Raw genomic sequence first — 13,120 nt, forward strand, 5'->3', positions numbered from 1 at the left:
TTTTATTTGAGCAACAGTCGCTTGGTTGTTGTACAATAACATGTGAGGATTATATTGTACGTGGTTTTAACTTTGAATCATGTTAAAACGTTTTTAAAGAGGGGGTGATTTTGCCTTCCAAGTTCCAACAATGGAGACAGTGTGAAATGGGAAAGCATGGGGAGCGAACATGATTAGATACCCTGGTAGTCCATGCCGTAAACGATGTGATACGAAGGTAGGCAACTCTCAAAGGTTTCGCCGCACTGGGTCGAGTGAACCAAAAACCTATTAATAGATAAGAACACATTCCAACCAATTCCCAAAAAATATAAATTTCATAAGTAGGTCGTGGAGCGGGTAGTTTATGAATATTGAATTGTTGTGTCCTACCTTGTTTGTTGCCTAAAAAAAAGACTACTTCGGGGAATTATGTCGCTCTTTGATTTGAAGAATAAAGCCTACGAGCTCTCTGTATTAATTTATTTTGTATTGGTTATTGTCTTTCTTCGGACGTGTTGGCAGTATCGGAACCAAGTCTTTGCCGAGTGACAGTTACGATTCAATTAGAGCTCTAGTTTGCCTGCCGGTGTACTGCATGAGGGGTAACAGATGGGTTAGCTAGGTCTCATGAGTACCCATATGTTTGTGATATTGGGTAACATATGGGTTACCCAATATCTGACGGCGTACTGCATGAGGGGTAACGGATGAGTACTTGGGTCTCATGAGTACCCGTAATATAAATGTAATTTGGGTAAACAGATAGGTTGCCCAATGTCTCATGAGTACACATAATTTTAGATATTATTGGACATCCAGATGGGTCGTCCTGTGTCTTATGAGTGCATTTATATTTAAATGTCATCTGCATCTTCTTTTGTTTACTATGTGTGTTATACTGTTGATTTACTCATACGAGCTGCAAAGCTTACCGGGTTGTGTTTACAATCCCGGTGCACCTATTTGATGGTGTAGGAGATAGTTCTGCAGGTATGGATTAACAGAATTGGAGGGTTACTCAGTAGATTTCGAAGTTTATTATTTCTATTTGTGGTGAAGATTGAGCGGATTTTACATTTCCATTTGTTATAATATTTGAATTATAAACATGTTTTGTAATAATCAAATAGATTGAGTCGTACTTTGAACTCAGTTCGATACGCTGTAACTATAAGACGATTTGAAATTATTTGAGATTGTTTTAGATTTTTTCATGTCTTCGATTTTGAGTTTTATCACTTGAAATTTCGGGGTTGTAACAAAGCATTCTACTGAAGCAAGATAGAAAGTGGCGAGCATAGTCAAATGTATTGAAACCAATTAAATCTACATTTAGCAGGGCTCTCAGTATTTTATCTCTGACATGCAAAGTCTTGTGGATTTCAGATGAGGGGAAGGGACTATGCAGAAAAAACCAAGCTTAACTGGCGTTAAACGCCTTCTAAAAAAAAGTGGGAAGAATCATGAGGTGATAGTCAGGAACCCAAATATATCATTTTCAGGATTGATCACCTCCGTGACTTTATCGGCATATATTTTGTTAGCAGAAACATAAGCCTGTCAAAGCGATTACTATGTATAACAACCTGAAAAAAAAAATATATATATATATATACAGTTCTTATCAAGAGTGAAGCTTCACTCTGAAATTACAGAGTGAAGTTCCAATTTTGGCACACTTTTCGGTCAAATTTTTTCACCATAAGAGATTCAATATTTAGGTATGTTATTCAAGATCATCTCTACAAAGTTTCATCCAATTTGACAATGGTTTGAGCTTTCAAAATTGATATTTACACGAACGGTTCACGTTGAACAGTTTTAATTCATTCATTGATTTAATCTAATTTCAATACATTAACGATATTCGAATTAGATGAAATTTTGTAGAGATGATTTTGAATAGCATACCTAAATATTGAATCGCTTATGGTGAAAACATTTGACCGAAAAGTGTGCCAAAATTGAAACTTCACTTTGAAATTTCAGAGTGAAGCTTCACTCTGGATAGAGACTGTATATATATATATATAAGAAATCATAAATATGGATATAAATATATAAATTTCTATGACCTATAAATATATGAAGTATTTCGCTGAAAATAGATTAAATAGGTTTTCTATTTTTGTTTTATTTTGTTTGTATTTAAAGAGGTGAAACCCAAGACCTTGATCCATTACCCAGGCCCAAAGCTTAAGAAAAAAACTTCATGTCGTAGAAAAAGAAAGAGAGAACGACATCTTTTGTTTCTTCTTCTTCCTCCTCCTCATCTTCTCCTTCTCATGCTTCATCGTCTTCTTCCTCATCATTTTTTTCTGCTATTCCTAATTTGAATAAGTTCTCCTTCCATCATAAAAACCATCAGCTATCTTAGACAATCTGGAAGAATCCTAACAACTGACATAGTTAAACATGAGGTGTCAAGAGGGTGGAGAATAAGTTTGTCATTGATGACTTCTCCAGGCTAGGAAGCAGGAGCTAGAACCCTATAAATCTAGAGGTTGTAGGTCTAGTACCTAAACGGGTAAGAATTCCTGATTTGGACACTACTTTCCCAAACATTATAAATAGGGGTGTGTTCTGCATTTTGAAAATACAAGATAGAACAACAACGAGTAATAGCAGCGGAATATGTAGAAAAATTTTACTTTTCTATTGAATAAACGATATTACAATGATTACACCTTAATTAATAATAATGTTATTCTCAAAAGTAAAAATACTTCTTACTTGATAGTCACAATCAAGCATGAAACAACCTCACTAAGATCGTTGCTTCAAGTGTCGATACAACCTCACTAAGATCGTTGTAGTCACACGAATGATCAACCTCACTAAGAACGTTGATGTTGCCACTAAGTCTTCAATGGAGTCACAAAGATCTCCTAGCACTAAGCTTCTCTTTGTTGTCAATTTTCTTCTCTTTGAATTCACCTCTTTTCTTCTTTTTCTCTCTTTTTCTCCTTCTTTCTGCCGTGTCTCTCCTAGAGGCTATTTTACTTACTGCCTATATACATCATATATATAGCAGCCACCAACAAACCCTAACCCTAGTGCAAATAGGTAATCAACCTAATTTCCCTTCCTAATACATCTCACATAAAAAAGGAAAAAATCCATATGAATATGGAATACACCTTTTATTTTGAATTCTTTTCTATAACAATTCCCAAACACCATTTAACTAAATATATATTCCCAAATATATATCAATCTACCCATAATCAAATCGGTGTAGACTTCTTTGGTAGGAAAAACAAACCATAATCTTTTCCTAGTCCAATTAGGAAACAACTTCAATTATCATTTTGCATATCAAATCTCCATGACTTGTCATCCACACCTTTGGATCTTCATCAACTATATGGAGGCCAATATATGTACCTTCAATCTCTCCCTTTGGCATTCCATGCAACTTTCACCATCAAGTACCTACAAGACCACCATAAACAATGTAAGTACAATTTTGTTTTTGATAAACAAACTTCAAACATAAACACTAATGTCATTCGTAGGGACTTGATTTTCCCCCTAAGTTGATGAAGCCAAAGGGGGAGAAAGTAATATGAACATCAGCCTCTCACTACTACACATAACATCATCAATGACGTTTGAAAAACGCCATGGAAACCTTTTAACGACGTTTTTCGACGCCATCGTCAAGCGCCGTAGAAACCGACGCCGTCCTTTCACACAAATTTCACGGCGTTCAAAAAACGCAATAGAATATTTTTTCATGGCGTTTGGCAAACGCCATTGAATCTTTTTTTAATGGCGTTTCTAAACGCTATAAAATTAATGACGTTTGTCAAACGCCATGAAAAGAAGATTCAATGGCGTTTGGAAAACGCCATGGATCTTTTTTCAATTTAAAAAAAATATATAATTGATTTTCTGATTATATGCAGAAAATCAAAAATCTCATTGGCAAGAAATTATATGAATCACAATGACACAATTTCATTACTATGTACCCAATTGACAATATATCCATCAAAGTAATCTTCTTAACTCTAGAAATTTACAAATATGTAACCTAAATGAAAGAAAAGAAAATAGCTAAGACGACATTGCTTAAGACAATATATCTATGGAGTTGAGCAGCAACTGTCTTGAAATTTGGTGGAGATTAGCACCCTCCTATATATACCAAACAGAGAAAGATCATATTATAAACAACTTAATTTCATAAACATGTGTTACTAGAGTAACGAAACAATTGTCTAAAAGGTTTCCCACCAAGTGCCCAGTGTTCTGGTTTTTTCAATGCTCAAGTTAGTAGCAGTTTGCAGCTGCCAAATTCGCAGAATGTGACCTACAAGTTCTACCATGTAGACAATATATTCAACAAAATAAACCAAGCATAGTGAAATTTACTACTGTAATAAATTTAACCAGTATATATATAGTAGTAGCTAGTATCTATATTTCCCACAGCTTTGTGAACGGACTGTACAAATCAAAGATGAGACAATCTGTACAAAGCAAAGTAAGAACCATGTAAATATATCACATCTAAATATTAGAAATGCAAAGGTAGACAATATCCTGTTGAAACTTATGCACTAATTGACTATGTCAAATGACTGTTAGATAAGGTTCCTCTGTATATGTTGGTTTCCAATATCAGATTGTTGCCGCATTGACTGAAGAAGAAAATATAAACTCATCTAGAACCTCAGATGATTAAACTTAGTATTCAACAGAAGCAAATTCATCCTTAGAATTTGAAATTAGCCAAATATGAAGAGAACAATCATACCTTAAACACAAAATGTTTCTTATTTACAGATTAAAAAAATTCACAAAACTCATTAAATTGACACTTCATACTATCTTAAAATGCCAGAATCTCATTCCAGCATCCAGAATTAATTCATTCACACAAAAGACCCAAACTTTGGCATATGAGATATATATACAAAGTTACAAACACATAGAGTCAACATGAGCGTTGTCATATCAAATATATCTTAAATTAGAAACAAGTGCTAGTTCTTAGTTGAGAAGACCAAATATAAAATGAAGAAAAAAACGACTTAAGAAAGGTACCAGAATCTGAGAAACAATGAGATATATTGGCTGCTTTAGTAGAGCTTGCCAATTGGATTCATCTGACTTTCCAACATTACATAAGCTGAAACAGATATACAACACATAAAGAGTGATCAGTCCAGCAAAATTTAAATCCTCAAACTGAAACATCACATTGAGGGCATACCTCTGACTTTTGTACAAATTCTATAATCAAAGTGGGTTCGAATTAAGAGTCATACCCAGCCTTAATTTCTTATGAGCCCAACTTTCGCATCCAGATCCCAAAATAATACAAACGTCGAAAACCGAATTCAAATTCATTACCCAGAAATCTCAAACTAAAAACCCTAAATCCGGAAACAAGCAAAGTCCGAAAACCGAATTCAAATCCATTGATTCATTAAGAGGCTTACAATCATAGAACAGATCTAGACCTCATGAATTACCAAGAGAAATGACACAAAAAGGAATAAGTCATATACCCAGGCAAAGATGATGGAGACGGAGACTAGTAGATCCCGCCGCAGCAATCAGCTGCACCGCCCAACATGGCTCTGCTTGGGATAACGATGGAATTTGGTTGGGAGGAATTGGGGATCGAATTAGGGTTTTAGAGGATCTCGACGCCACTGGCGTGCTCGACTCTCTCCCGGCATCCATGGTCGACGAGACTTGGATTCTCAACGAGAAAGATTAGGGATTAGGTTCGGCTGCCGATATGAGATCAGAGTGCTTCCGAGATGAGGGTCAGGGCTAAGATTTGTGGCTGGAGTTGGCTGAGAGAGAGAGAGAGAGAGAAAGAGAGATTTTGGGTGAAGAGTTTTCTAAGAGTAAGAGAGTATCGGTAATGGGTTTGAATGGAAACATAATCGCAAAGTGGAATAAAAGAATATTAATCCAATACGTTACGACGTTTTTGAACGCCAGGAACACATACCTATTCCATGACGTTTGCCAAACGCCAGCAAATAACATTACCACGGCGTTTTACAAACGCCATTAAAATTTCAGTAATTTGACGGCGTTTGAAAACGCTAGGAATCCTAACTTTAGAATAGAGACTCGAAAATTCAATGGCGTTTTTGAAAAAAAACGTCATCAAATCAACTTTCAATGGCGTTTTTAAAAAAACGCCATGCCTCAAATGCCATTAAAGGCAATATGTGTAGTAGTGTCTTCTATCTCATGACGAGTGCTCCTTGCTCCACTCAGGTTAAAAGACATAGTTAGGAACCAACAAAGCAGAATAACATATTTGAGGTAGGAGACGTAAACCACGAAAAAGAAGTCACCATTCACAAAAACTTGCAGGACATTAGTATCATAGAGATCAAAGAGTAAAGCCTCAATATGCATGATGAAGAAATAATTCATAATTCGAATAAAACTCTGGCATTCAAAATGACAGCCGCTTCGGGAATAGCTTTTGGTCCAACCTTACAGACATGTGCAAGAAGTCAGATGCATACATATTACTATCTTAAAATAACTATGACATATAAGAGATATCCGTCCATAAAAGAATGCACATCATAAAAATCAAGCACACGGCAAAAAAACCACACATGTAAGAAGTAAAATACTCTATATTCTTCTGTATAATCGATTATCATGAAAACCAAACTCTAGAAGCATTTTCACAAATAGCCACTGCATGCATATCACATATATATTAGTACACGACTACTAATAAATAAGAAACTAGAGAAAACTTGCAATACTAGTCACACACATACGGTTCAATTTTGAAGAATATTGCATGTAATTAAAAATAGAACTAGACGTTAGTTTGAACCACCCAGCATAGATACTATTCAAGGCATGATGGAATTTTTGAATATATAAATAAGAAACAGGCAGACCACTCTAAGGATAGAAACCATTTTAAGACCTTACATGCACTTAGCTCTCAACACTACTTGTAGGGGCATGACAGAGACCATAATATCACAGTAACACAAACGGTCTAAGCATATCATACAACCATAGTAAGAGTTAATACAATGACCTGAACATTCTTGTTGAGCAAGACAATACACTTTATCAACCACACAAACAAACATCCTCGAGTAATATGCATGATCATTAGCCAATAGCAAGATGTGATGTGCATTTGAATATACTTCATAATGAGAATGAAAAAAACGAGTGATTAAATACGCAAGCCAACTTAAACGACACTCCCCCTATCTCTCCATATAATCACCTTATAACATCATAATTCGTATTTTTCTTATTTTGATAATATAAGCTCAGAACATTGCTGAGACAATTTTTTTTAGCCACCGTGGAGACCAAGCCAGCCCATTCCAACAGGTATCGAGTAGTTAGTCAATCCCTGGAGAGGAGAGCTAGCTTGGTCTAAAACTATCATATCCTCCGGGGAGACCAAACCAGTCCATTCCTCTAGGATTCGAGTAGTTAGTCAACTCTTAGAGATGTAGAACTAGCCTGGCCTAAGACTGCATGCACAAATTCCTTACATTTTTTTCTTGCATGCAGTCACAATCTATAACATGTATTCAACTACACCAGCTCCTGATTAGGTGACTCAACTCAGATTTGTCCACCACTATGAAGTATATGTATGTTAGAATCAAACATAAAGGCTAATGATCATGAATAATATCCGAGAACACTGGATGGGTGATCCAAAACAACAATGTCAAAAGCACTAAAGAAATAACAGGTAAGTGCAGTAACTCATCCATAGTAAGATAAGATCAAAGACAAAGGAAGGTTACCTTGACATATGTACCCACCAAATCTGTTATTTGTCAATATTGAGAGCAAATGCCAATGACATTACGTAAGGTCAGAAAGTGTTATGTATCTAGTGGTTTGGTAAACAAGTCTGCCCATTGATAATTTGTAGAAACAAATTCTAATGATAGAATATTCTTATCAACAAGTTCACAAATGAAAATGATACCATATATCAATATGGTTAGTTCAAGTATGTTGAACAAGATTCTTGGAAATATTAATAGCACTTGTATTATCACAGAATACAACAAGCTTTCCTTGCGGAATACCATAATCTTTAAGCATATTTTTCAACCAAAGCATTTGTGTACAACAACTACATGGATCAACATATTCAACTTCTATTATAGACAATGAGTGCAAATTTATTTCTAACTATGTCATGCAACTAAATTCTTACCAACGAAGAAACAACCACCACTAGTGCTCTTTCGATCTTGCAGATTACCTCTCTAATCAGCATCAGAATAACCTGCAATTTCAGCGTTAGTTCATTTAACTTTCTCTTTAATAAAACTTACTAGAGCTTTGTTAATTTCCATATTTTCAGTGTCAGAGCTTTCTGTGTTTTCTCCTTTGTGTGACGCAATTTTCATTGTCCTTTCTCTGGTCCGAACGCCTTCTCCAATGACATCTCTAGTTGAATGATCTTTTTTGAACCTGTTTAAAAACTGTACGAAATTTTGTTGCAGGTTGTAAATTTTTATCAACTTCTCTTGATTCTCCATGTGACTGCACATTTGTATTATTAGTTCTTGATAACCCATCATCAGATAATTCAAACAAATCCACATAATGATCAGCAATTACATTTATAGAGTCAATTACAGTTCTAGTTTCTTTATCATCAGATTCATAATCTATATCAATACAACACATATTACAATAAGTTTCTATGTGACTCTGGTCTTCCTTTTTCCTCCAGACTTTCTTACCTGGATATCTCTGAGTCTTTTTCACATCCTGCTTAGTTTCTTTATAAGATTTAGATAAACCAACAAAGTGAGAAATATCACGTAAAAACTGACTATGTTGTTCCAACTTACTTCGAATATCTTTAATATTTTTCTCATATATGTCATTCGACTTGATCACTTTTGAATTGAAAGAAGTCTGAATATTCTCAGTTTTTTCATGTTCTCCAACATATGTGTCACTTGTCTTTGAACCTGTTTGTTCACGAACAAAGTTAGTAGAGAAATTAAAATTTCTATTTGAGCTAGACTTACCAGTATATCCAAGTCTGGTTCTATCATTGTAGCTCTTCCCTGAACTCAAAATGTCAGATAATGATTTCGAACTATTTTGAAATTTTCCAACCTTGTTATTTGTTCCATCAAGCAAAATCTGCAACTTGCCAAGTTTAGAGTTTAATAAATCAATTAGATCGTCTTTTTCGATTACCTCATCCTGTAGCATTTGAATCTTTGCTAGAAGCCGTTTTCTTTCAAGCACATGATCAACATTTTCACTTTTCTTTTTCAGGTTCAATTTCTCCACTTCCCATTCCAATTTTTCACCTTTTAGCTTCTCCACTTGTTGCTTTAATAGAATATTCTTTTCTGAAATTTTCTCAGCAACCTTTATAACTTTTGCTTGATAATCAATTATCTCATTATCCTCAGTTGTTTTCTCCATCTTCTTCTTGATTCTCTTCATCCTCAGTTTTTGAACCTGCATAATCTAAAGAGAAAGAAGATACAAGAGCAAAAGTTTTGTCCCTTTTTGGGGAACTATCATCATCATCACTCCAAGAGGACTTGTAAGCCTTATTACCTGAATCAAATTTCTTATTTCCATAGTTAGTAGCAACGTGGCCAATGCCACCACAAGTATAACACTTCTTATTATTATTACTACTACTTCCATACTCATACTTCTTTTGTGAGTAATTATCATTACATTTTTCAAAACGCCTATTATTTCCATTAAAATTCCTCCTAGAATTCTGATTATTTTGTTCATTTGAATTTGACTTTCTCTGACTCAGAAATTTCTCAAATTCTAAAATCAACTGTTCATTTTTTCAGCTTCCTCAGAGCTTGATTTAGGATTTTTTGTAACACTTAAAGCAATATTTTTAGAATTCATACCTTTCGGTCTTTCATCCTCTTCAAGCTCCATCTCCCAAGCCTTCAGGTTTCCAATCAACAAGTCCACATAATATGTGTTGAGATTATATTGTTCCTGAATCGTTGTCTTTTTCATCCTGTAAGACTTTGGAAGAGACCGTAATATTTTTCTTACAATATCAGATTCTTGTAAAGGTCTTCCAAGGCTTTCACATAAACTAGAGAGATCAGTAAAACGACTATAAAAATCATCAATAGTTTCATCATCTCTCATTTTTAAAGCATCGATTTCAGAATAATATTGTTGTAATCTTTGTTCTTTTACAATATCATTACCTTCATTTAAAACACAAAGTTTATCCCAAACCTGTTTGGCTGTAACGCAATTCTGAACTCTTTTCCTTTCTTCTCTGCTCATTGACGCATATAGAGCATTAAGAGCCTTGTGATTTCCTTCACTAGCCTTAATCACCTTTTCAGTCCACTCATCTTCGTCTTTTAATTCACCAGTGGATGTCCCCTCAGTAGTTTTTGAATTAACATCTTTCATTGAAGGTTTCCATCCACGTTCAACGCTTCTCCATGCATGAAAATCAATACCATATATAAAGGATCTCATTTGAAGCTTCCATTGAGCAAAATCCATACTGTAGAGCATGGGTGGTTGATTCAATCCTTGACGTTCCATCTTTAATCCCACAGATCTCACTAAGTACGTCTAGTGACCTGCTCTGGTACCAATTGAAAATACAAGATAGAACAACAACGAGTAATAGCAGCGGAATATGTAGAAGAATTTTACTTTTCTATTGAATAAACGATATTACAATGATTACACCTTAATCAATAATAATGTTATTCTCAAAAATAAAAATACTTCTTACTTGATAGTCACAATAAAGCATGAAACAACCTCACTAAGATCATTGCTTCAAGTGTCGATACAACCTCACTAAGATCGTTGTAGTCACATGAATGATCAACCTCATTAAGAACGTTGATGTTGCCACTAAGTCTTCAATGGAGTCACAAAGATCTCATAGCACTAAGCTTCTCTTTATTTTCAATTTTCTTCTCTTTGAATTCACCTCTTTTCTTCTTTTTCTCTCTTTTTCTCCTTCTCTCTTTTTCTCCTTTTTTTGCCGTGTCTCTCCTAGAGGCTATTTTACCTACTGCCTATATACATCATATATATAGCAGCCACCAACAAACCGTAACCCTAGTACAAATAGGTAATCAACCTAATTTCCCTTCCTAATATATCTCACATAAAAAGGGAAAAAATCCATATGAATATGGAATACACCTTTTATTTTGAATCCTTTTCTATAACAATTCCCAAACACCATTTAACTAAATATATATTCCCAAATATATATCAATCTACCCATAATCAAATCGGTGGAGACTTCTTTGGTAGGAAAAACAAACCATAATCTTTTCCTAGTCCAATTAGGAAACAATTTCAATTCTCATTTTGCATATCAAATCTCCATGACTTGTCCTCCACACCTTTAGATCTTGTAAGATATGATTTCCAAGAGTTCAATCTGAACAGAGAGAAATAGAAGCAAATAGGTATTGAGAGTTGATTGATACCTATTTATGTTTAAATTATTTGTTTGTTTGTACTTTGTGATTATGATTTAAATTATGAATTAGATTCACTTTGGAATTCGGTTATGTTGTTCCTGTGATCGGAAGATTTGCTATTCGGAATCAAGTTGAGATAGATCGACCCAGAGTAAAAAACCAAGGAACCACGCTCATAGGTGCCCTATTTTCACAAGGAAGAAAAAGACAGCGCCAGATACAATCCTCTCTGCGCCGGCAAATATGGCCTGTAAGAAATTCTCAAGCATACAACCGGTCGGAGATAGCGAAATGGCCGAAACCTCTTTAATCGGCGGTCCTCAAGTGGTCCCACAGCCGGGTGAAACGTTGGTTAGCTGTCTCAAAATTGCCTGTGGCCTTTTAATCTTTGTAGTCTTGTGTTTCGTAGGTCATGATGTTGTATACTGCACCGTGCTGGAGAGCAAGATTAAAGCCACATTAGCACCTGAGTTCAGATTGGAATTAGCTACCATATCCTTGCACGAGTTGAACTCTAAGTTTACCACCGTGGACTGGGAAGTTAAACTCGCAGCTATAAACCCTAACACAGAGATCGAACTCTATTGCCACGAGGTCAAAGTCACTCTCCACTTTTATGGGTACGGGAATTTCCGATTCACTGTCGCCGGCGGGCTCTTGCCGAACGTTTTCATAAAGAATGGAACCGAGAAAGTCATCAGTATCAAACTTGGCATGGTAAGACGGAGAAACGACCCCATGGTGTCCATGACAGTGAAACAACTAGAGAGAGTTCCTAGGTCGGTGACGTTGTTTGGGTTCAAACTTAATATTAATTACTCTTATGACAATAAGAAAATGTGTTCCGTAGATTGTCGCGGATACAAGCTGTACTTTTGGGAACCTGCAACTTTTCAGAGTAATGGAATGATTTCAGGTAAGGGAATTAGCAAGGGCCGGGCTCGTTCTTCATGAACAAGTTGGATTATGTTAATTCAATCAGGCTAAGCTAAATTCAGATCTTTCTTTTTCATTTTATTTCTGATAAATTTTCTTACAATGTGCTCAATATAGATAGATATTCTTGAGCACAAACTTATGTCTATGTGATTGTCTGCATGATTGGTTTCTTTGGTTGATGAATAAGTAAATTTCTCCTAACAGTTCTCGGTTATGTACTAGGGTTTCTTCAAGATTCGGCATAGGGATAATTAGAATTCTAATTTAGGATTTTCATTATTCTACATATTTCAAATTTTATCGTATCCCGTGAGGATATATGTATTTATACTCATGAGCGATGATACACCTCTGTTACCCCTCATCTTCAAATTCGTTTGTGCGATGGCTACCAAGAACAACCAAGCCGTTCCAACGAAGAAATCCAAGTCCACAACCGCGATGTCAAGCGAATCAAGTCCACAAAAAGATTAATGCAAAAGAAAATGAGGGAATAATTTCACAAATAACACAGTCAAATAGCCAGAGTAAAAATAAACAAAATAAAAAAACACCAATTCAACCTGAGAAAATTCCAAATTACAGCAGAAACTGAAAAGTGAAAACAAACCACTAACTACTTAAGCATCCAACTATTAAACTATTCAGGTTTATATTGTTTGGTAATGGACATAACAAAATTGAGAACACAAACTTAACAAAGAATTATTAATGTGAGACCCTACTAG

The 13,120-nt window shown here is 35.2% G+C and overlaps 1 long non-coding RNA gene across 1 annotated transcript; it reads right to left on the reverse strand.

Annotated features, from left to right (window-relative positions):
- Positions 1–3,904: 3,904 nt before the first annotated feature.
- On the reverse strand, positions 3,905–5,867 carry LOC126793422 (uncharacterized). The gene is made up of 3 exons (XR_007672059.1): positions 5,505–5,867; positions 4,225–5,122; positions 3,905–4,125 (listed from the first exon to the last, which is right to left on the reverse strand). It is a non-coding gene; the product is annotated as an uncharacterized LOC126793422 (long non-coding RNA).
- Between the last annotated feature and the right edge of the window lie 7,253 nt (positions 5,868–13,120).

Source organism: Argentina anserina, chromosome 5 (genome assembly GCF_933775445.1).
Source record: "Argentina anserina chromosome 5, drPotAnse1.1, whole genome shotgun sequence".
Classification (NCBI taxonomy): Eukaryota; Viridiplantae; Streptophyta; class Magnoliopsida; order Rosales; family Rosaceae; genus Argentina; species Argentina anserina.